This window comes from Poecilia reticulata, linkage group LG18 (genome assembly GCF_000633615.1).
Source record: "Poecilia reticulata strain Guanapo linkage group LG18, Guppy_female_1.0+MT, whole genome shotgun sequence".
Lineage (NCBI taxonomy): Eukaryota > Metazoa > Chordata > Actinopteri > Cyprinodontiformes > Poeciliidae > Poecilia > Poecilia reticulata.
In genome coordinates this window covers 17,801,488-17,825,779 of record NC_024348.1, presented here as the reverse complement: position 1 = coordinate 17,825,779, position 24,292 = coordinate 17,801,488, and the positions used below count along the sequence as shown (strand labels likewise).

The 24,292-nt window shown below is 40.2% G+C and overlaps 1 protein-coding gene across 2 annotated transcripts in view; it reads left to right on the top strand.

Moving 5' to 3' along the window:
* Positions 1–24,292, top strand: part of pcxb (pyruvate carboxylase b) — a 391,361-nt gene that overhangs the window by 272,591 nt on the left and 94,478 nt on the right. The window lies entirely within an intron of this gene.

Sequence of the window (24,292 nt, the reverse complement as noted above, 5' to 3'; positions counted from 1 at the left end):
ATAAATATACACCCCCACTAATATATTAACTTCACGTCAATAACATATTTTATCCAGTCGCCAACAAGCTTCGATCCTCATTCTTGTCTCATTTGATGGAAGCACAAGTTCATTAATTCGGTCGGGTTTCTGGTACAGACGGTTCTTTGAAGCATCTCTCTTATCCAGAACCACCTGTGAAGTGTCTTTGTCCTGTTGGATCTCCTGGTTGCATCCTAAGTTGAAGAATTCGAGGATAGTTGTCGTCTTCATTATTCTATCGACTGAGCAGAATCAGAAAGGAATTTGACTTGTCTTCCAGGCTCATTGGTGCTTAAAGGAGTTTTGGAGCAAAAGTATTTACTGTTCGAAACAGTTTCAGTGTTTGAAACGCATAAAAATAAACAAATGTGCTCAGCATTATCATGGGAACAAGTCAAACACGTCTGAAATGAAGTAAAACCATTTCCTCCGATTGTGGTCAGTTTACTAAGCTAACATCGGTTGAACTGAGGATCTTTGAATCTGTTTTGGTTCAGAAAAAAACCTCCTAATTTAATACATTTACTGTTTACCTCATGAGATCTTCACTAACTTCCTGAACATGTTGCAAACAAAACCTTTCTATGCTGGCATATAAACTACCAGGTGGAGCACCTCATGATCTCTCTAGTAAATGCAGAAAAGCCTGGTATGAATTCACATTGATCCACAAAAATAAAAAGCTCTTTAAAGAACTACTAACTGTAAAACTTTCAAAAGCATAAAATTTTGATATGAAAACTATTTGGAAACCTTGAACTTTTCAGCTGGATGGATTGAAGTGAACATAGCTGCTGTGGCGCTGAAAGTTTCTTTGTTTCGCTTTTGAACTGGTAAATTCTTTTGAGCTCTGGGTCCTAATCCTGCTGAAAAGATTCAAGACCTTCGCTTCAAACCAAGGTTCCTCAACTCTTTGCAGCACATTTAAATTTCAAATGATAATCTGCTGATTTAATTTGTTCCTTTGGATAGATTAAATAACTTCCCCACCAGGGGTCCCACAGGATGAAGATCTACTTCACTTCCTGAGCTTCAGCGGCTCTTTTGTCCCAGAACGTTTTACTCTAAAGCCTGAGTCGCATATCTTAGAAAGTTTGTGGGAATTTATCTTATTTTGCACCTCTGTTATTGATAGGTGATATATCTTTGTTCTTCATATTTTCCCACAATCAATGCTTTTATGTTGTCAGCTTTATCTGATTGCTGCGTCCTGAGTTGATCTTGTTTTTATTTACACATGAATAATGCAGCAGAGTGTTGCAGGATTGAGGTGTTTTACTGCTTTTGATTCAGAGCCATTGTGATTAGTTTTAATGAGATATTTTAATGCTCCATAACACCCATTATCTACTGCCCATATGAGTTTTGGTCCTAGAGGAAACAAGCATCCTGCTAGTCAGCAAAACGTTCCCCCGGAGGAATCCTGACGCCGTCCAGAAAGTTTCTTTGCTGTCATGCCACAAAATATGATATGGTTCAAAAGAAAGGGTCAAGCTTCCTATTGGATAATTACTGTATTGACTACTGTCTTCCAGCTGTCAGGATGATGCAATGATTAGCTTTTCATTAAGCAACCATGTGGAAAGACGCATCCTGCGTTTGTGGAAACGGTACCGGCGTGTTTAAGAAGGGAAAATATCTAAAAAGATGCAGAATCGGCTAAAACTGGGTTGAGAACTGTCCAATGAATGATTATAGACTGGAAGGAAATTGGGGAAACGTCGTCTTTGAGGAGGAAATGCTATCACAAAATAACCTGATCAAATAAACAGAACTGGAGGCTATTTTCAGCAGTGAAAGTTAGAGCGTTTCCCACACAGTGTGTGAGACTGAACAGCTGGGTAACCTTAAGAAAACCACTAATCATTGATGCTAACTGGAGAAAAAGGCTGCAATTCGCAAGATAGCATAAAGACTGGACTTCAGAGCGACTGAGAGGTCATGGGATCAGATGAGTCCAGATTGACCCTCTTCCAGGATGATGGGTGCAGATGATGCTTCACCCCGTGTCTAATGTGGGGTTGGTGTTATGATCTGGTTGTTGCAGTTTGTCAGGTCGAACTTTGACCTTTGAGGTAATTAAAATGACCAGGTTATTCCATCAATGGATTATGACATGGGGACACTCCAGGAACCTTCATTGGGCTAAAATTGTGAAGGACTGGTTCACTAGAGCTCAGGATGCACCATATTGGACTTTTGGTTGATATCTGATATGCCGATTTACTAAAACCCATTTTTCCTATAACTGATACTGATGTTTGTTTTCCTTTATCTACTTACTGAAACCGTCTTTCTCTACTGTGGATTAAAAAACTGCATTATCTTTGTCAAATTAGCCTGCTACCAAATGCAAAAGCTGAAAAGGAGGCTGAAAATTACGCAACACTTTCAACTAGCATTATGTTCAATGACAAATTTACTCATGACATTTGCTCTCCAATGCAATGACAACACTCAACCAGTGCAGATTTGACATTGTGCAGGCATCATTGTCACTGGTTTGTCAAATAAAAACGTCTTTTATTTTGGTGAGTTATTTTGACGGAATGGTCAAACTCCGATATTACATTTTACAGCTAATATCGGCCAATACGATACAATGCATTGATATCGTGCATTTCTAATTAGAGCATTCGGCATCATTCTCACAAATGGATCTACCTCCAGAGTTCAGACCTCATTGGGAAGTTTTTCATTGTGTCTTTGCACAACCGTCTGTCTCTCCTGTCATCAATACGACATCTTAGGTCTACACAATAAATCTAGCAACAACCTGCTGAGTAACTGGCGCAGCAGCAGCTTAAGGTCTCACCACTTTGCCTCATCGCTGCTTATGAAAAAAAAAACGACGAGGAGTGAAAAGTGTGGCTAAGAGAAAAATCAGTTTGGCAGTATTTTGAGATATTTCAAACAAAAAACTAATCAATAATGATCATTACTGAGTAATATGAAACACTTATATTATATAGTTTTTAGCTATATTGTCCAGTTCTAAAAGATTTTGGTGAAAAATGTATGCAACACTAGATGGAAATTAATCTTGTGACACTGCAGATGCCACAATGGATGGACAGTGTCAAAAATTGACAAAGTATTGGATTGTGTGACATTTAGTTTTTTTTTTGGTCAGGCATTGTTTTTGGTTGTTAATTCTTCCTTCCCTGCTTTTGTCATTTAAATATCCTGATTATAAAAGAAAATCATATGTTTTTACGTCTCTCTATAGCTAAATTCAGTCCGTTCAATTTAGAGGTGCCAAGTATTCTGATCTCGACTTTAGCTGGGGGTAAATTCAGGCAGTTAATTATACAAATAGGGATAACGATGCAGTTTTGGGCAGTCCCTTTGAGAAAAGCATGCATAATTAACCCTTAATTGCTTCCAGAAAGAGAAACAAGTAGTTGTTTAAATAATTAAAAGTCCTGAAGCGATAAGTTCAGAGATGCCAGACTTTTAACTTTCACCAACATGCATGCTGCTGTGTGAAGGAAGCAATATAAATGTTTAAACCACACGCAGGGTTGAAGGCCTTATCATTCAATGCATAAATGATTACAGCGCGGCTTTGCATAAAAGTTGCATGCAAGAACTGATAAAAATAAGGGTTTTTTTCACGTCTTATAAGGGGTGTTGTTGCACTATGAAGCGGCAGCTTTCCTTCTGCCGCTGATGGAGAGATGAGAAGAAATAAAGAGTCAGCTGGTATGACGACAGGAAGCTAAAGTGCCTTAAGCAAGCGTGGGTCAGACCAGGATGCGAGTGTGAGCAGAGGACGATTAGGCGAGCAAACGCATAAGTGCCAACTTGTGAGGGCAGAGGTAGAGACGAGAGGCCAAGCATCCCTACAGGCCATGAGGAAGATAAGTGGGGGGGGAAGAGGAGGAAGGTTGGTGAAGCAAAGGATGGAGTGATAGGAAGGAGATGGGCGAGAAAAAGCGCAGGCGATAGCACTTCAAACGGTGGTTGATTTTCCCCGCCATGTCGATAGCTGCTGGAAATGGCCATTTAATGGGAAGCGTTTCTGGTTGCTGGTGTGTTGCTGTGTCACATTACTGAAGCAGAACCTGTAACATCAGAGCTGGCTGTCGGATGTTGGAATTAAGTCGTTTCCGCCGTTTGCACATGACGTTTGGTGTGCTGACGACATCAGAGCGGCGATGAAACATCAGAGAGATGATAACGGGAGGGAAAGAAGTCATTAGTGGAGATTTGGTTGCACTGGATGCAGCTCCGTTTTCACTAAGGTTTCCTTTTTTTCTCATGACCCCCTCCTGTTTACCTCTGTTGACCTTCACCATTATGGCTGCTGACTTGACTCTTTCCATTCGCCGACGACCTTCACAAAGGATGTGTGACAGGAGGTCATTTACTCAACGAGTTGTTTGGATGTAATGATGAAAGTTTAGTGGAAGGAAAGAGTACACAGTAAAAAAGCCAGTGTTGAATTAACACCCAAAAGTGTCTATATGTGTCCAAGTCAGCTGGTGTTAAATTCAACAATACAGAGTGTCACATTAACATTTACAACGGTGCTGGTGTTGAAATATATTAAAAGTAACACTAATGAAGTGTTGATCACAAAACATAATGTCATGTTAAAAAAGTAAATAATTGACCCACAAGGTGTCAATATCAATCAAATCCAGTGGAAAATATTCAAAACAATACACAGAAATGGAAAGTTTAACTTTTCTTAAACCCATTTCAGTATTATAGACCAATGTTAATTTAACAAAAAAATGGGTGTCAACCTTTTAACACTTTCAAAAGTGTTACTTTAACACCTGCTCACTTGAACACATATGGACACTTTTGGGTGTTAATTCAACACCGGCATTTTTACTGTGTGGGATTAACAACCCCTGTTATTTTACAGCCGGGGTTTTTAAAGTGTAGGAGATATCTGAAACAAACGGTGACATTATTACTAATATTTCTGTAAAGTTTGTTACTGTTTCTGATGTTGTGTGGTTGATTTTATTTAGCTACACAAAGCAGCACATACAGCTCTGTAAAAATTAAGAGACCACTTAAAGTGATCAGTTTCTCTGATTTCACTTTTTATATGTTTGAGTAAAATGAACATTGTTTTATTCCATGAACTGCTGACAACATGTCTCTGAAATTCCAAGCACAAATTTAGTATTTTCACTCCAGTTAAATTATGTTACTTCAACCCTTTTTAACTCAGGAAGAGTTCAGAAATCAATACTTGGTGGAAAAACCAGGAGGTTTTCAGAGGGGTTCAGTGCACTGGGGTCTTATTTTTCCAGAGCTGTGTGTTCAGTTGTCTTGTCACTTAAAATGCTAAAAATGTGAAGTGCTTCCTGCTGTGATTGCAGCTCATTCAGCCTCCTGTCAAGTATAAAACAAAACTCCAGAGGCTTCATCATGCACCTTGAGTGTTTGGTCTCGAAGTGATGTCGGAGTGAAAACGGTCGTGTAGCATCGTTAGCTAGCACCTGTTGGCAGGCAGCAGCTTGGAAGTGGAGCGTCTTCAGATCCGTCCCATCAGAATCCAATGACACCGTTTTACAATCCACATTTGCAGTACCGTAATTCTGCCACACGTTGCACTATCTGAAAAATTCCAGTGGTTTTTAAAAGGGGAGACTTTGCGCTTTCCAGCCAATATCCGGTTATTACGGTAATTTCACTCCCGCCTTTGCAGGGAGCACAATTTTTTAGGTTTAATCTGATTAAACTCTCTTTTAATAGACTGTAAATTGTGCTAGATATTTAAAGTTCCAGTTGTTATGGAGAAATGGGCAAAAATATTTACTCACTGGACTTATAACAAATATCCAGGCGGAGACTTGAAACTTTGGCCTCAGATGGTTAAATAATCATGCTCATACTTCCTTGTGCTTTTATTCTTATATTTCTCAGACCAGACTCTATCACCTTACTCATCGTAGAAAAAATATATTTTGTCTTTGCGAAAGGTTTGCTGAAGTTGTCCACAGTTAATTTTTCTGTTTTTTCCCCTCATGTTGCACATGGGGGTCATGCCACAGACTTTAAAAAGCCCAAAGGTACCAAAATCCTAATGACTTGATTGGTTATTAAACTGTCCTGAGACTTGATAACCAGCAATGCAGGTGAGCTAAAGGCCATTATTAAAGCAACCTGAGCTTCCTGATCACCTCAGCACAGCCACACGATGGTGGAGATGCATTTAATTGGTTGACATGGATGAAAGCTAATATATTTTTATGGGGCTGATGTTGTATCCTAAGTTTCTGAAAAATAAATAGCTAACAGATGTAAATAAACAAAAAAATGTTTAAAATGTGTGACTATGTAAACATTTCCTGTAATGTTTCACTTTTTAATTTGAATTTAGCTCCTCAGTAACGTTCTAAGGCATCGACATGGATGTTTATACTCCTGCTTTCTCTGATCAGATATTTTTGTCTCCATTTTTGCCGGCATTATTTTTTCTGCACTTCAATCAACGTACTTTTTACTCTCCTTCAAAGCAAGGTCAACCAAGGAGAGGTTTGATAGTCTCATGTTGTTTACAGCGCTCTGTTTTCTTCCTTTGTTGATTCACAGTTAAAGTTTTAGTAGTGTTGCCGTCAGTAGATGACCTTGGAAAAGGAGGGGAAAAGAGTGACCTCCCTCCTGATGGATGATTGATGAAGATGTGAGCTTATTCAGGGCGACCCGCAGTTGGTCGGCTGAAACTTTTTCTTACTGGAAATCTTGAGGGAGAAGTTCAGAGACGTCCTGTCCAGCTTCTGACCCGCAGATAAATCCAGTTGAAGTAAAGCAGACAGGAGGAGTGGGGGGTGTTTTCTCTGTAGCAGTGACAGCTGAGCAGTGAGACTGGCAGGATCTTTAAAGCAAAGCCGCACTTAATCAGGAGGAGGACGGACCTGTTCGACTTCATTCTGGCCAAATTAGCCTGCAAAGTGAGCGTCGGCTGGAGAGCCGGCCTGCTGACCCAGAACACAGCCGATCAATGTACTTATTCCTAAATTGATGTAATGGTGAGCTCTCTGGTTGTGTCAGTCAACCTGGAACATGTCAGTGACGAGTATTTATGTTGCTCATCGGTGGATCTCTCCGAAACCAGGGTCGAGTCAGGTTGCTAAGCTGCCACTTCTTGGATTTATTCAAACATTAGTGGAGTTTTATAGCAGCAGGGTGGTAAACATTTGTTACTGCTCTGTAGGTTTTCAAGAAACGACGGCGGCGTAGTTTTTCATCTGCCCTGAGTTTCACTACAGAGCCAAATCAAACATTTTGGGGTAGAAATACTTCAAACTCCTCAGCGGTTTGTATTTTCCAGACACGTGGTGCCATTTTGTAGCACAGTCAAGTAAGTAAGTTACCTTCAATTGTTTTGAAAATGCAGTACATATCAAACATGACAATTTGATGCCGTGAAATTGGGCCTCTGTCTCTTTAAGAAGCTCCTACTTCTTCTAACGCTCCACTGGCTCCTTCATGGTGCTTCCTCAGCTTTAAGGAGCAGCTTTGGCTAAATGGGAGGTGCTGATCTTCAGCCGACTCCCTCAGCAAACCAGAGGAAGAAGAACTGATGACTTGAGAGCAGAACAAACATAACAAATCGTTTACAAGCATATCACTTGCAAAAGTCTCTTCCAAAGTTTCAGCCTTTACGAGCTTGATTATATGAAAAGAGCATCTATTTTAGGAAATCCAAAGTTATCACAGTTGCATTTATTTCCGATAAAAATGTGAAGCAGTAAGTTGTAATGAGTTGTAATTGTTCCATCACCAAAATGTATAAATGATAAAAATGCCACGAGTTCTGAAGAGTTGATTTAATCTCTGCACAACAGTTTGGTCTTTTTATTACAAAGAACCAAAATATATAAACATGTAATTTTGATGTCTATTGATTTTAAAGACATACTAATCTTATTTAAGTGAAAAATATAAAACTTTTGATTCTCAGGAGTTTTAGTTTTTAGACCTAACTTGAATTAGGAAAACTAAAGGATTCCTTGAATCCTTTAGTTTAAAACATGATATAAAACATGATATAAACGCTCAAAGTCAATTTCACATAATATCCCTCATTTGTAAACAACATTAAAACCCAACTACTCATGTTGAATATCAGTGTTACAGTCCGAACTTTAAACTGCATTCATAAAATCAGCTAAACATTCATTATAGGAGGCAGGACCCCCCTCTTTGAAACAATCTGGGAATAATGCTGCGTTGGTCTGATTCGCGTTTAATCGCATTCTGGACTCGGGGGACATAATCTACAAACTGTAAGCAGCTCGGTTTTTGGAAGAAACGCACAAGAAACATTAAATAAATGCAAATTCATACTCACTGCGTTTAGTTTCATTGCTCTCCCAGTTTAAACTCCTCCACAGTGCATTATTTGAGCTTCCTTTTCATTATAAAACAGGAATAATTGGTGTTTTTGTTTGCGGACGCAACATTTCAACCCATTCACCCAAAGTGATGAATGTGTTTTGCGATGCCTGTATTCAAAGATGATTAGCACAGACAACATTAAAGAAGAGTTGCAGTGGTTTTTAAATTGGTTCAGAACATTGCTGCTCCACCACCTTGTACAGTTCGACCCGACCGCAATCAGAAACTGTAATCTGTCGTCTCTTTCACATCCTCTGAAAAATATCAAGCAGCCAATTGGATCATCAGAAACTTCCCCAACACCCTCATCCCCTCTCAGCCCTTTCAGAAAGTTATTTGCCACTGATGGGTCTTTGACTTGAAAGGTACATCTGGCTGTAGCTGTGTCCTTTCTGGCTGTTTTTGACTGAAAGTATAAAGATTTGCATTGAGATGTTTACACAAACACGTGTGTGGGGAAAAATAAGATGTCTCTCTGCTTAGGTGGCTGAGATTTTCCATATTTTCTCCCTAAAATGAAGATTTTAAAGCCTTTTGAACAGTTAATGCACCATGTGGCAGCATTAAAGCGCTAAGTTGGTCCTAAAATTATTCCTTTGTACAGCGAAAGCCTGAAACATGCACACATGGAGCTCTGCAAATCTTTAACGAGAGCAAAGAGTCCTGCAGCAGATGGTGTGACCCCAACAGGGTCCTAATCTGAAAATCGAGTGGCAGATCCAACTGAGTGTCTAAATCTGTTTAAACATGGCTTCTGCAGTTATGCATAAAGAATCTGGGTTATTATTTTGTTATGTTTTAGGTGTTTTTATTTTGTTATTTTAAAGATGATGCCTTAAGCTTTCTGCATTTTGGAGGAGGAGGTTGAAAAATGCAGTGAAATGTCAGTTTCTAAACTGACCGACCCGGTGTTAGCCTCTTCGAAATGAAGTGTGGACATTTCTGTGAACGCACCTGTTGGTATGAGTCAGAAGTTTGAGAAATGTTGGCTAAATATGGCGACCACAAACATGTCACACTGAGTAATCGTAGGTTTCAGTGTGCAAAAACACAAATTTAAAGGGCATATTTATATCATTTTCAGTGCCAGAAATGCTACAAATTGTGACTCTGCCAACATAAATAATTAACATCTGACAGTTGCTGTTTTTCAAAGCAGATGAGACATTTTAGACAACATTTATCTGATGTTATGAGCAGTTTTGGAGGCACAACTTTGATACAAAATGTTCACCAACATATGTGAAGCAGTAATTGCTGGAGGATTATGAACCAAATTAATCTTTGCTTCCAAGAACATAACAAAATACTTAAAGTAACTCGGAGCTGGAGGTTTTGGAGGTGGACTATTGTCTGCGATATGGAAAAGCATGAAGACTCTTAAAATGCTTCATTTTTCCATGGTTTATACTTTTCATGTGGCCTTCTATCAGTACAAAATGTGTGCTGGCATCCACAATCTCCTGATCAAATTAAATCAGTAACAGCTTTCTCCTTCCACACACCTGCTGTGCTTTTATCTGTGACATTTAGGTGCAGCAGCAGCTCCTTTTTTCCCTTGTGTCAGAGCCAAATGAATGACATATTGGACTTCTTCCAGGGTTTGAGGAGTCTGTTCTTGAAGCAACTTTGTAGAGGAAAATTACTTGAGGGTAGAGCGAGAGTAATGATGTGTAGAAAAGACTTTACAGTTCAGTTCACTACTGCTGTGCTGGACTACAACTTACTCTGCTGACAGTTGTCAGGATGTATCAGTGATTTTATCAGTAGCAGGTTTTTGTTTTTGTTTTTGCTGATGCAAACTCAGCATTAGTTCCTCGGTAGGGTGCCGGTTTGTTTAGTCTCATTTATCCCAACTTCCAGCTCAATTGACAAATCCTCATCATGTGAAACTCATATCTGAGCTGCAGGCGATGCAATTACTACTTTCACCTTGGATAACTTTTGTTGGCCCACTAATGACCAAACTGGGTCTTTGACAGCTTTCTGCTGCTATACTGGTTTATATACATATATATTTTAAAAATATGCTTACATATATTTCTCAGCTTTAGAAAAGGAAACTGCCTCTGGGCATAGTGTGGGAACAATCATCTTATCTTGAATGTAAACAAAACAAAGGAGATGATTGCTGAGTAAGAAAAACAGGAATAAGTCAGATTCTGTTTCCATCACTTGAGAAGAAGTGGAGCTGGTGAAGGAGTGTAAACAAATGGTATATGTAGTATAAATAATTTGGTGTTTTCCCTGTACTACGGTCTGCTGGAGACACAACAGTGAAACGTCGACAAGAAGGGACAGAGCAGAATGTACTACTTGAGAAAACTCTTCAGTGTTTGCAGGGAGATGCTTCATATATTCTGTTAATCTGTGAACCCTTTACTTAAAAAGGCAATGAAGAAAACTGGTTCTGTTCTGGAGAAGATTATTTGCAAAATTAAAAACATTACAGACAAACCTGAGCATCTTCTCCATGAGAGGGTGTCTTCAGTCAGAAGCTCCTTCAGTTATCTCTGTTAGACAGACTGCTACAGGAAAGCCTTTTTGTCCGCAGCCATTTCCATCTACATCAACTCTAAGGAACCTTGGATGATGAGTTGTAGTTTTCATTTAATATCAAAAACGTATTTTTTAAATGAACTAAAACATGTAATACCTACAGAAAATAGCAATCTCAAACATAACTGAGAAGATAAATAAAAATCGCAGAACATACACCGTCAGCAGCAGATATATATTTATATATATAACCCACACTATGCGTGATTTCAAAAAACACATTTCTGCTTCACGTGAACGAGGATTTGACCAGAAACGCCCCACTTTCAGACGAACATCTCACACAGGGCTGGATTACTGGCACACACACCCACAGCGACACACTCGCCCGGCTAAACGATGGGGAGGATTGAACCAAAGGGTAGACCTCCTCCCCGCTATTTGTCTCAATAGAGGGATAATGAGAGACGAGGACACGCTCACACAGCCACATATGTGCACAACAGCCACACAACCCTGCCTTGTAATTTTGCTCTTGGAACCATTTTCATGTCATTGTGCTTTTATTCATTTCCCTTGCATTAGTAATAGTGTCACCAAATGATTTCCCAGTTACTGCCGGCAGACCGCTTCACCAGTCATGAGCTGCAGCAAATGAAGTAGGAACAAAACATGCATGGCCTCATTTGTCGGCATGGCTTTATGTCTAAAACCTCGACAGAGTCGGACATGAAATTGAGTTCACTTCAGGGACCTGCCGTTTGGTGCATCATCAACAAAATGCAAGCTGAACCCATCCAAAAGTGGGTTGTTGAATGCATTATGTGGCCAAATGTACAAATGGAAATAGAATTAAACACGAATGAGCTATTAGCTTTGCTTATGGGGTGCGGCGCAAATGTCCATGCACGGAAATTTAATGTGCTGTTAGAGAAAGCTGTTAAATGTCAAAATTTGAGAGGTGGAAAATAAAAAGGCTCCAAAGTGGATTTAGTTTGCTCTCCCCCAAAATACTCCTGGGTTTCTTGGCATTAGTTCAGTGGTGGGAAAAGCAGGGATGCGTGCCTAAGAGAGAACGACAAATTTACACCCACCTAATTACTGGAAAATAACAAATCAATGAGGAACTGTGACGGTTTTTTGGACAGCGTTTCTATAATAACTGCTGGAATATATAGTTTTCCTGCTAATGTGGCAAATTTTCTGCTCAGATTAAACATGTATGGATGCACACACACAGTAGATTCTCACAATAAAACCAAAAACTTTTATACAACGCTTCAAGAAGTTAGCCCATGACCTCTAGCTTAATGCTAACGTCTGTGCTGAAGATTAGCATTAGCTCCACAACTGACTTGATATTTAAAAACTCAGGGTGTGACACGGGTTCTATGGTAACACCACTGGGTCAAAATAGTGTCACTGGTCCAGTTTGCACTGAGCTTCACTGGAGCTTGAAGTGAAAAATACCATGTTTTCACTCTAAGAGGTGCAAACGCTGCATGTGTTCAGGTTTTCTCTGTTCAGGCTGTCAGACCAAAAATGAAGTTTTTTCGTTTTGTGTTGTAACTTCCAAGAACAGGTGTTCACCAAACTATTACCTGAAGATATTTTTTGGGAGATTAGACTTGTATTGGACTGAAAACTATGTTGTTCTTCATGTTAAAGGATTTTAAGATGAAGATTGTATTAAATCTGAGTGCAGAAACAGTTGGAGACCCATGTCTGCTTCAGGCCAAGCATGAGGTTTTCACAGTGCAGCAGACCCCCAGCCATTTCTATCTCAGCGTTCAATGATTTTCTGTTTGGAATACAACTCCAAAGTATTGTTTTCTTTTTCTTTGTAAATTACATCTTGAATTTTTCAAAAGTAAATGCAGCTGGGAAACGGAAACACCAAAGATCACAATTCATTTTGCTTGGTGTTTGTTGCATGTAACTCTTAGAGCGTCTGCAGGTCGACTGTAACTGTTGGCTTCAGCTGTAGTGTTGAGACGGTTCCCGCTGTGTATTAACGCATATTAAAGAATATTTAGTGATGTTGATCTATGTACATGTGTTTTTAGAGCCCAGATTTTAACTACTTGTTGTTGGGGCTCTATTGTACAGCTTTAAACTAAAATATTAGTTACTTTTTACCACTGTTTTTGTTCAAAGATTTCCAGCTGACCAGCAGTAGGCAGCAATATATACGATAGGGACTGTGCTGCTTTAATCTACTCTCCAATTAGTCAGAAAATCTTATACTTACTCAGGTTTAAACAATAAAAGTAGTATAAGGAAAGTTTTAGTAGAAACTATTTTACTGTCTGATTGGTGCATGAATGTAAGAAAACTGTAAAATCTCTTGATTCATGTCCTTCACCTGTTTTGTTCAACACTGCTGTTAGAAAATGGGACAGTTGTCCGTCATTCTTTGCCAAATTGTTGGGAAAGAGGCAACAACTGGAACGACCTTCATCTAAAAACGTAGCCAAAGTTCAATCTTAGACAATCCTTCAGAATGCCTCAAGACAAAAACATCCTACATAAATCATGTTGCATTTGGAAACACTCTGAATCTTTAACCTCTGAGTTTGATGTTAAAATCAAATTGTGATTGGATTACAGTGCAAGTTTTATTTACATTAGTCTAAAAAATGTCTGCTTGGAGCATGTGTAAGTGATTGCATGCAGGAGTGGGCCTGTCAGCGCCAGAGTGGGCCCTTTGGCTCGGCTTACTGGCGCGTCTGAGTTGGCACGGCCACACTTCACCTCTGCTCCACTTGCTGACGAGGCTTCCAGAAAAACTGCTAACTTCTGGAGTAGCTGCTGCCAGCTCTCCCAACGAGCTGCGGGCGCTGTGCGGGGAGGAGACGCAGGAGTCCAAATCAAAGATCATTAAAGACCTAAATGTGAAAAACTAATTACCGACTCGCAAGTCGGATACAATCACAGCGCTGTAAAAATATTCCCATAAATAATGCATGATATTCCGTGAGAAAACCCAGACAGTTATAGTACACACTGTGCAGAGGAGGCGACTCTTAGTCATCGGGCGTTTTGGGCTCCGGCTTCTCTGAAAGTCGGCAGTTTTAGCTTTAAAGCCGTCTTCCTGAGCCATATTTGGGGAGGACGGATTAAATATGGTGCGCTCGTTGAGTCAACATTTCCATTTGGGTTTTTAAATAGGATTTCTTTGCTCAATATTCATTGGTACAGAAGCGCCGATGAATCACCCTCTCACTACGGAGAGCAGGCATGAGCACAGGGAGCCCTTTAGACGTGATGCATTACTTTGACAGAGCGGTATTGAGAGTTGGGCCATTATCGGGATGGTAAATGGAAACATGCTGAATTGAACTTTGTACCAGTTTTACCCTGAATGGTGGAGAAGACTCATAATTTACCTTAGGACGGAAAATTGGATTTGATCTATTTCTGCTTTATCTGTCTTCTAAAGTAGCTGTAAGGTAATAACGTCTAGTGTCGATTTTTAATCTTTTTGTGACAGAGCAGCAGGATACAAACCAGCCTCTTCAACGTGTTAATACCTATTGAGGCTTTTCACACTTCGTCGCGTTACAACCACAAACTGCGGCTCATTTTATTGGGGTTTTGTGCGACAGACCAACACCAACAAGTATTGCAGTATTGAGATATAATTGCGGTATAAGTTCAGCTTTTCTGTGAAGAGGTTTGTTAGAGAGCAACCGGCATCATAACGATCAGGGAGAAAGCTGTGAAGAAGCAGAGTTGGTTATAAAATAATATTTAAAGCTTTATACGTTTCACACATCTTCTATGCTACAAATGCAATCCTATCAAGATGGCGTCCTCCACCCAAACTGACCGGGATGTCCATGGTAACTCTGGAGGAGCTGCAGAGATCCGCATGTTTTTGTGGAAACCTTTGAGAAAGATTGAAAAAGTACGATTTGGAGTTGGATGAGAAACGGCCACGTTGTTCTATGAAGCAGGAAATTCTGCTCAACGGTCTAAACGCCTCATTCCCCTGGTAAAGCACGGTGAAGGCAGCATCATGGTGTGGGGGAGAAGAAATGCTTCAGATCAAACTCAAGATCCCCTGAATCAAATCCAGTTTGCTGTAGTTATTTACGTCGGCCTTCATAAATAATCAATTAACTAGAAAGAGAAAACTTTTAAAATTTTAAATGTAGTGATTTATTTAGCAACAACATTAATAGACATTTCTGTAACTGCGGCAGAATTAGCAATCGTGCTTTTTGTCCCTCTACCGTCCCTGGACGACAAGAAATTTCTCTCGCTGAAAACAAATTAAGGCTGTACAAAACGAGGCTAAAACGACTTCCCTGTACAAATTTGTGTGCTAAAATTAAAAATTGAATCAAATCAGTTTTATTTATATACGACTAAATTACTTAGTCTGAAAAAACACTAAACTTTAAGAAGTTCCCGTCGAATGCAGAGAAAACTTCGTTAATAGGAAGTTTTATCACTTGAAGTGGCCCAAAACAAAAATGAGTTTGACGTCCCTGGATTAGATCAAAGCGTATTCATGTCAGGATGCTTCAGTCCAGATTAAATATGTCGATGTTTCATCTGAATGTTTGGATTCTCTGACGATGCACAACAAACTGATTGTTGCTCAGAATGACGCTGCGTCAGTTCTGCTCCAGCGCTGTCCTCCGTGGTAAATGATTGCAGGTTTGTATTTATTGCAGCTCATCGAGCTGTTTGTGTGCAGACTGACATGTTGAGCCTCACTTCAGCCGCTGCCATGGAAATTATATTGAACAGATCAACAGGAATCGCTGGCCTGAGTAACAGCGGGCCAACAGAACCTCCTCCAGAAACGACTTTGATCTGAACCTCATCTCCTGACGCTCATCTGCAGACTTTAATCTTAAGTAGCAGGTGGGAAAATTATTCAGATTCCATGTTTAGATAAAATTAAACTAATAGCACTTTGAAGTCAGACCTCTAACTAAGTCTTTCCACTTTTTTCTTGTTTTCTTTTGTGGATTTTTAGGCCAAAAGCTCAGATTCAGAGTAGGTCTAATCCTTAAAATGTCTCTGCAGTCAGGTTGAAATTAAAATATGTTTAACATGTTTCGGTTTCTAAAGTACATGGGCTGTGCAGCCTCAGGATTATTGAACAGGATTTGCACAATATTCCTGTGAAATTTAACAACAAATTATTCTCAAGAGAAAAGCTACGCAAAACGCTATTGGCTTGCGTTTTTAAAGCGTCCAATCCAGGAGCCCCATTCATTTTCCACGTCACTGATTGGCTAAACACTTGAGAGCTGGGAAGATGTTCGCTGCTGCGCCAAAACTCCTTCTGCTGCTCATTATATAACATATTAAGATATTTTTAGAGTGTTAGCCGTTAACCAGTGCTATGCATTTCAGATGGAGACTAAAGTATTCAGTTGAAAACGGGGAGTCCCTTGTAGTTGGGACACAAAATGACAGAAATTATTAAATTTGTGTATTTTCTGTCTCCAACTCTGGTGAGAATTTAAAACTCCTTTACAGAAATTCTCAAAGTTTTTGGAAAGGCACGAAAAATATGTTCCAACTTTAAGTTTCCTCTAATGAATTTCACATTCTGCTTGCATCCCAACTCGGTACATGATCTGCCGGTTTTGTAAAATATATGAATCCAATGTTTTACTCAAAAGGTTTCTATTCAGAAGCACAAAAACTGTTGGTATTTCCCAGCTTTACTTTTTATCCTGCTGTCTAGATGTTGCTTGTCCATCCTTTTGATTCTTACATTGACCCATCTGTGAATTTTTGTCCATCAACCTCTCCGTGTGTCCGTCCTGCTTCCGTCTGTCTTTCCCTCCAGCAGTCCATCTTTGTCCGTCCATCTGTCCAACCCTTTGCTGCGTCCTGCTGTTTGTCCATCATCCTGTTGGTCAGGGGGATTTTTGCTGGTTATCCTTTAAAGTGCGATCTCTGTTGAAAAATGTGCTGGAGTGAATTTTTCTTTTTTCACATTATAAATAAAATGAGTCAAGTGTAGAAATGGGTATTTAGAGTCCAAAAAAAAAGGTAAGAGATTTGGTCCTTCAGTGATTCAAATGTTTTACAGTGGTCATAAAACAAATTATTGATTCAGGTGGAAAAATATGATATAAAAACCTGAAAACAGTACAAATTAATGTGCTCATTGAAAATCTAAACAGTTAACTTTGAGTTTTACACAAAAAAAAACGATCTGGAGAAGAGAGAGCAAACTCAGCCTTTTTGCTTTACTAGCAACAAACTTTACGAAAGGGGAGTTTGATCACATCATACAGACACGTTGAAGCAGAAGAGTTTCTGTCCTTTGGGATCATCTGCAGGGTCACAGACAATCAATCCTCTTATTGGAAACATGTTTTACTCAGCCGCCATCTTGGATGTTTTTTTTTTCTTTCTGAGATTCTTACAAAACATCATTTTATTTTTATTTTTTTGAGTAAAGATACCAAGTAAGTTATGATTTCTAGAGATAATAACTTGTCTCGGTCTATCAGAAACCTTCTTTTGTTCCATTTAATGTTTTTACAAGCCTTTTAATATGCTTTATAAAATCCTTCACTGGGCAAAAACTGCCAAAAGAAAAGCCGACTACTCTAATGTGAATGTGTCTTCTGTTTAACCTTCACATTTACAGGCTTAGATCCATTCCCAATTTCTAAGAACTGACTCTAAAATTTATGTTCTGCTCGTGATTAAGATTTATAAACCGGGTCTCCTGCTGTAAAAGAAAATCGCGCCTGTGCCAGAAACAGGGCTGGAGATAAAAGTGCAGGATTTGGTTTTTCTTCCCTCTCTTTGTCAGAAATGTCTGGCAAGTTGAGCACCATGATCAGCGCCGGCTCCAGCACCCTGGACAGCGCCGGCTCACGCCGAGGCAGCAGAAAGAAACAAAAAACAAAAAAAACGCTTTAAAGTCTGTTTTTATCAGGGAGGCTGAGTGGAAAACTATCTGAATGTTTTCTAGCTTAAAATCACTTTTCCATCCCAGTGCATTACTAAAAAAAAAAAAATGCATTTCAGAAACCATTAAGCCGTAATGTTTATCTGCACATGGAGTTTGGATAAATTCAGAGACAAGCCGTGCAAAATGTCAGCCTGGGAAGAGGCTTTTCTCCGCCCCCCCACCGACACCATACTGTCTTATTTACGGTGGAAATTTTTCTGCCCACTGCTGAAAATTGTTCTGTCATGGAGGTGTGATAGGAGTTATTACCGGAAAGATCTCCGATCAGATTTTTTTTTTTTTCTCACTGCGCAGAGATGAGGAGGAGGGGAAAAAAGCCTCATGGCAAATGTCAAACACTGTTTCCAGATTTAATTTGTGGAGCAGCCATGAAATGGCCATGCACAAATCTGTTATCTTTTCCGCGTGGGCAGATGTTACGCGCTTGTGAGGCGGTGATGCTGCTCAGAAAAATTAAATATACAGACCTCTGTTGCTTTCCATTTATCCTTTCTGTCTGTTTTTAAGTGCAGCTGGGAGCGACGTAGCCAGATGGGAATAGATGTCTCTTTAGGTGTGACGGACGTTTAATAGAAACGTTGAGGAAGAAGAAAAGATGCATTTATGAGAACAATAACGCAAAGGTCACAGTCAGAGCTGACTGGCTTGTGTCAAAACAAGTAAAGGAAGAAACAATTGGACATATCTAAGAAACAAGTTCAGGCCCATAAACGTCGCAGACTTGTCATGGTCACGTTCTTTGGGTTTTCTCATCAAATAAGTAATGTATTTGTTGTACTTACCTTTCAAAACAGAATTATGCAAAAAAGTCTAATTTGTTTAAATCTGTTTTGTTAGGTTGGAACCTTTGTGCTTTACATTTTCCACCAACAACATTCCATCTTTTTCTCTTTTTTTCTTTTGCAAAAATTTAGTTTTTCTTTGTTTTAAAGCCTAAAAGTAAAATAAAATGATTCTCGACTGTATGTCACAGAACCCTCCAAAAACAATCCTCCTCAGTCCTTAAAATGCACACAAATTGTAAAATCAAACTTCTGTGACTCTGCAAGAGCAAAAGAAAATCGAGATATTGTTCTTGAGTCTGAGGTTTTTCCACCACTTCCTTGAGGAAATCCTTGTCTGTATCCTCTGTGTTCCTCACATATTGGAGTTTCAGCTCCTGCCTTGAATTAGGGTTGAACTACATTTCCCCAGCATTTATTTCACTGACGCTGACTAAACCTGAAGCCAGGAAAACTCATCCCAGCCCAGTTATTCTCGCTCTGCTGGCACATGTTAAAATCCAACACTTGATTCTTCTGCATGTGTCAACTTGTGTAAACAAAGATCTGCTTTCCTTCTGAAGTTTGTTGCCCTCGTGACATGAACGCCGCTTGCTTTCCAGCAGGACTCCACCCGGGCCCCATTTGTTGCACCAAATACCAGCGGGGCAGGAAATGAGCCGCGAGTGGAGCCCCGCGGCTTCCTGCCATAACTCCACCGTTGTTGTGACTGGTCACCTGCTGCCTTTCAGGGTGCAGATGTTGAGAGGTTGTTTCTTAAGTCTTCCTCCTGAAACATGATGCACACCAGTTCACAGGAGCACGTTTTCTACTTCAGTTGCGTTGGAACATTTTGTTTCTCGCTGTTTGACATTTTGTTTTTTTCTCCATGTGTCATTCACGGTTATGCATCATTTTTTCTTTTTTAAACAAAGCTTTTACAAAGTCTGAGGTGCCTTCTTCCTTAGTAAAGAAAAATTTTTTAGTTTGCTAAATATTTTGCATGCACTCTTCCCACTACTGAGTTATTTTTCTATTTGAAATTAGATGAATGTTGATGCATTTTTGTAAGATTTGTTCAGATCCGGTGTGCTGGGCGGCTCGGTTGGTGCAGAGGTGAAAGTTCTTGACGAAATTTGTATGGGTTTGATTCTTGGTCTATGATCATTTTCTGCACGTCCTTTCTATTTCCTGTCCATTTACTATTCAATAACAGCCTAAAAGTCTTTAAGGAAAAAGAAATGTTCAGATCCACAAAGCAGAAAAAGTCCAGACTGCAATGAACACGTATTTCTGAGAAGAATATCATAGCTGCCGATCCCTCCATCTAGGACTTGTAAATGTCTAGAGCACGGGTGGGCAAACTTGGTCCTGGAGGGCCGGTGTCCTGCAACTCTTGGATGTCTCCGTGGTCCAACATACTTAAATCCAATAGCTTAATCACCTCCTCAGTGCAGTCAGGTTCTCCAGAGTCCTGCTAACAACCTCATTATTTGACTCAGGTGTGTTGAAGTAGAGACACATCTAAAAGTTGCAGGAGACCGGCCTTCGAGGCCTGGAGTTGCCCACCCCTGGTCTAGAGTCAGGAAGAGGGCAGCTAACATCTCTGCAGACCCCACACATTCTGGACACAAACTGTTTACTTTTACCTTCACTTCGGTGACACAGTGTCAGTTTCCTCCCCCAGAGCGTCTCTCTGATGCCAGAATTGTCAACTTATCTGTGAAACAAAATAACCGTTATTGCAACACCAAAACTTGCCACGCTAAGAGAAATAGCTGCATATGTTTGAAACCTTCCTTTTCATTCTTCATACTTTAAAATCCGTGCAGCGAGAGCGCTTGAAACCGTAATCGATTGCACACAGTCTTGGCCAGAAAAGCTGATTCTGATGCTCCTTGTCTCTGTGTGCGTTTGCAGTTGAGTTATGTTTGTGTGTCGACTCCTCGGGCAGTTTGCAGGTCGTTCTTGTTTACGCGTCCTGGTCAGGAGGTTCAAGGCATGACTGATGGGGACGGGTACGCAGAGGAGGAGACGAGAGAGAAGAAGAATGACCTGACAGATCCTCTATTCAACTCTTAATCACAGATGCAGCGTGCAGGCGGTGCATGTGTGCAGAAGTGGCAGAATGTGTTTTTTAGTGCATTTCAGGGAATATATTTATATTTAGCTGAGATCAGTTTAGATGTTTGTGAGCCGAATGTCTACACTGTGGTAGAAATGTAAGGTTTGCACTTTAGGACTTAAGAGTGTAAGAAGTGTGCATAAAAATGGTTTACTCAAACTTAGAAATTTTATCGGATTTTTTCTTTTACTGAGGAAATAAACAGACCTGCGTCTATTTCTTATTGTACATATTTAGCTGCCTGATGGAGAGAATCAAGGATGAGGAGCAGCTCTGATTATTTTTGTCTTGGCCGTGGTGAAATGTCGGCTTGAAGGCAATAGCACATGGTCTGCTAGCTGATCATTTTCTCTGCCTTCTCAGCTGTCTGTGTTCTCCAAAGAGGTCCAAAGTACTCTTGAAGTTTCAGCTTGATCTGTGATCCAGTAAAGGCATCAAAACTGTGCTCAGATCACTGGAGGTGAAATGTGCAAAATGATGTGGAGCTGAAGATCTGAGTGAGATTTAATTCACAACAGATGTCATCTCAGGGCACTTTACGAGAAAAACTAGTTCACTGGTGATTAAAATAATTGTATGTTAGTCCAATCTAACCATGTAGTCAGATTCAGATCCAATTATACATGCAGGTCAATTGAATCCAAATTGTAACAATCGGGTTAGTCGAACTCGGATGTCAAAACGTTATTCTCCAGGTGAGGAGGAACCACTTCCTTTTAAAACCTTCTCCAGAGTCGGTTTCACAGAAAGCGATGCAGAGTAAAACGGTAGCGCCGCCCCAAGAGCACCTTCTGCTGGAAAAAATAGATGAGCAACACCGACGTCGACGCCTTCATCCAGGAAAGAAACATGGCTTAGGATGGCACAGGTAAAGCTGTACTTTCTAAAGAAAGAAAAACAGATGAATAGAGAATGACGTGGCCAGGGGTACTTTCTGTAGAGGAACAACCCAGTGCACAGGGTAAGAGTGGCAATATCTTCCTCAGTACTTAGACAAGAAAGTAGCACAGCTACTGAATCCCTGGGCGAGGCGTACTTTCTATAGAAAGAAAATCGGCATCAGTAAAAACTTCCAAGACTGGCAGACAACTAATCACATAATCGTTGGATAAGCAACGTTTTCTATTGATGAAAATGAAGGGATAGGCAGTTAATAGCAGCAATAATGTCCAGAAAAGAGACGGGGCCATGACCAGAATCACTGAGTCTGAGAGTACTTTCTTTAGAATGAACAATAAATGCAGAAAGTTTCATTTAGAGTCCAGTTAATGACTTTGTCTAAGAAAGGGGCATCTTAATAAAAAAAAACTACTTTCCATACAAGGAAACGGTGGGATTTCAGCGATTACTCCTATTAATGGCCGCTTCCAGCAGAGCGACAAACACAAAGCACCAGGCCAGATATACTTTCAATGGAAAGACGAAGAGAAAGAAGCAGCAATAGTAGTAAAACTGTAACAGAGACAGAGAAAAATCCCATAAACAGTTTAGAAGCTACGTTCTCAAAGTTTCTGCGATTTGTGAAGGATCCAGAGTTGTAAGCGTGGATGTGGTGGATGACCCTGTACAGCAGATATTCTTGCTCAAACTTGTTTCTGGGGTGCTTTATTGAATTTTAAAGACCCCCTTTTTTTTTCTTGTCGAACATCGACAGGATGCAGCATAAAGCGTGACCTGGGTCTCAACTCTGAGCTGCACCAAGGCTCATGTTCTGCCGGTTCTGTCTCAGTAAATAAGGGGGGGAAACGGAGCGTGAGGGCGGGGCTCGGAGGTACAAATTTCCAACTTGTATTCAAATCGATTCTCTGAGAGCAAATGCAAACTGAGGCAATGCAGGACTCTGAAAATGAATGTGATCTGGCGTCACCGAGCGTAAATTACACTCTACACTTAATCCGGTCTGTGAAACTACGGTTCTGCTGTTTTTATTGAGTAAACAAGATATGTTCTGTCTTCAGGCTGACATTTTGCCATTTCAGAACCTGTAAAATATTAATCGTATATGAATGAGATGTCTGGGGTAGCAACCCCATCATCATGCTGTTTTTTTTTTTCCCCGCTGTCAGGTGTTTGGAAAATGACATCCAATTCCTCTGCTGACAGATTGTTGGCTGGACCAGAAAATATAAACAAGTGACATTTTTTCCCCCATGAGATGTACATGCTGCATTTAAATATCGAGATTTAAGTCCAGCAGCCGCAAAGAGATTCTGTTTCTGTGGCCGCTCAGTGCTGACCATTTAGGAAAGGCTAACAGTCTTTGTTGAGGTTGTCCATTTTTTGTCCAATCATTGGATAAGCAACGTTTTCTATTGATGAAAATGAAGGGATAGGCAGTTAATAGCAGCAATAATGTCCAGAAAAGAGACGGGGCCATGACCAGAATCACTGAGTCCGAGAGTACTTTCTTTAGAACGAACAATAAACGCAGAAAGTTTCATTTAGAGTCCAGTTAAAGAATTAGTCTTTACTGTTGGTCAGTAAAGACTAACAGTCTTTGTTGAGGTTGTCCATTTTTTACCTTTTTGTTCTCTTGCTTTTCAGAACTTATCCTGGGTTTTTAATGGGGTTAAAATCTGGAGTTTCTTCACCCTGAACCACTTGATTGTGATCTTTTCTTTGTTCCACTCGGTTCCTGCGTGCTGGAAAAACGCCAAATTGCTGCTGGATCATTGGGGGAAAGTTACTCTTTTATCCCTTTCCTAACATATTGCAGAGTTTTTGGCTGAAGCTGAGCCTTGGATCAGAAACAACCCCATACCTGAAGTGTATCGCTGTCAGCCTGACACAAGACTCATGCTAGCATTCAACTTTTCTTTTTTGGACAGTTCTTTTTGACAGATGCCCAAAATAGTCAGAGGGATGGTTCACTCAGTTCTCTGCTGTCTAATCCTGGTGCTTCCTGTCAGTCTGTCCTCCATGTTTACTGGTTTCTGTGGGAAAAGGAGATGCTTGTGCTACTGCAAGCAAAAAGAAGCGGCACCATAAACCATCACACTAATGGCTCTTTTGCACCAGCAGTGCTGCTTGACTCGACTCGTTTCTGCACAGCTCTGGTGGCTTTCTGTTGCAGCTGAGTTGACCCAGTGTGTGTCGTCGTCACAGTTTCCACAATAAAATGACACAGGAGGACATGGATGGTACGTTGAACACTCTTCTCAGTTTACCTTTTATTTCTGCTAAAACTCTTCGTCGCTGTTCCAAGCCTAGTTTTCACATCTAAAGAAACACTTTAGATGTGTTCCTTCTCTAACACACCTGGATCATTGACTCATTATAAGCCTCTACAGAACTGAATGAGGGARTCAACCTTTTGTCTGGGGTGTTTTAGCAGGGATGCATCTAAAAGTTGCAGTCTGGAGGTCTGGACCTGGGCACTCCTGATTTGTACCGTCAATGTGGCCCGTTGAGGGTGGCCAATATGCTGAAGTAGCCCTCGGTAAAATAGAGTTTGACACCCCTGGTCTATTGTTTACATTTCCGCACCGTAGAACTAATGTGTTCTAATGGGTCGTTTACAACCCATCAACTATGGAGCGGCAGCACCATTTCTTA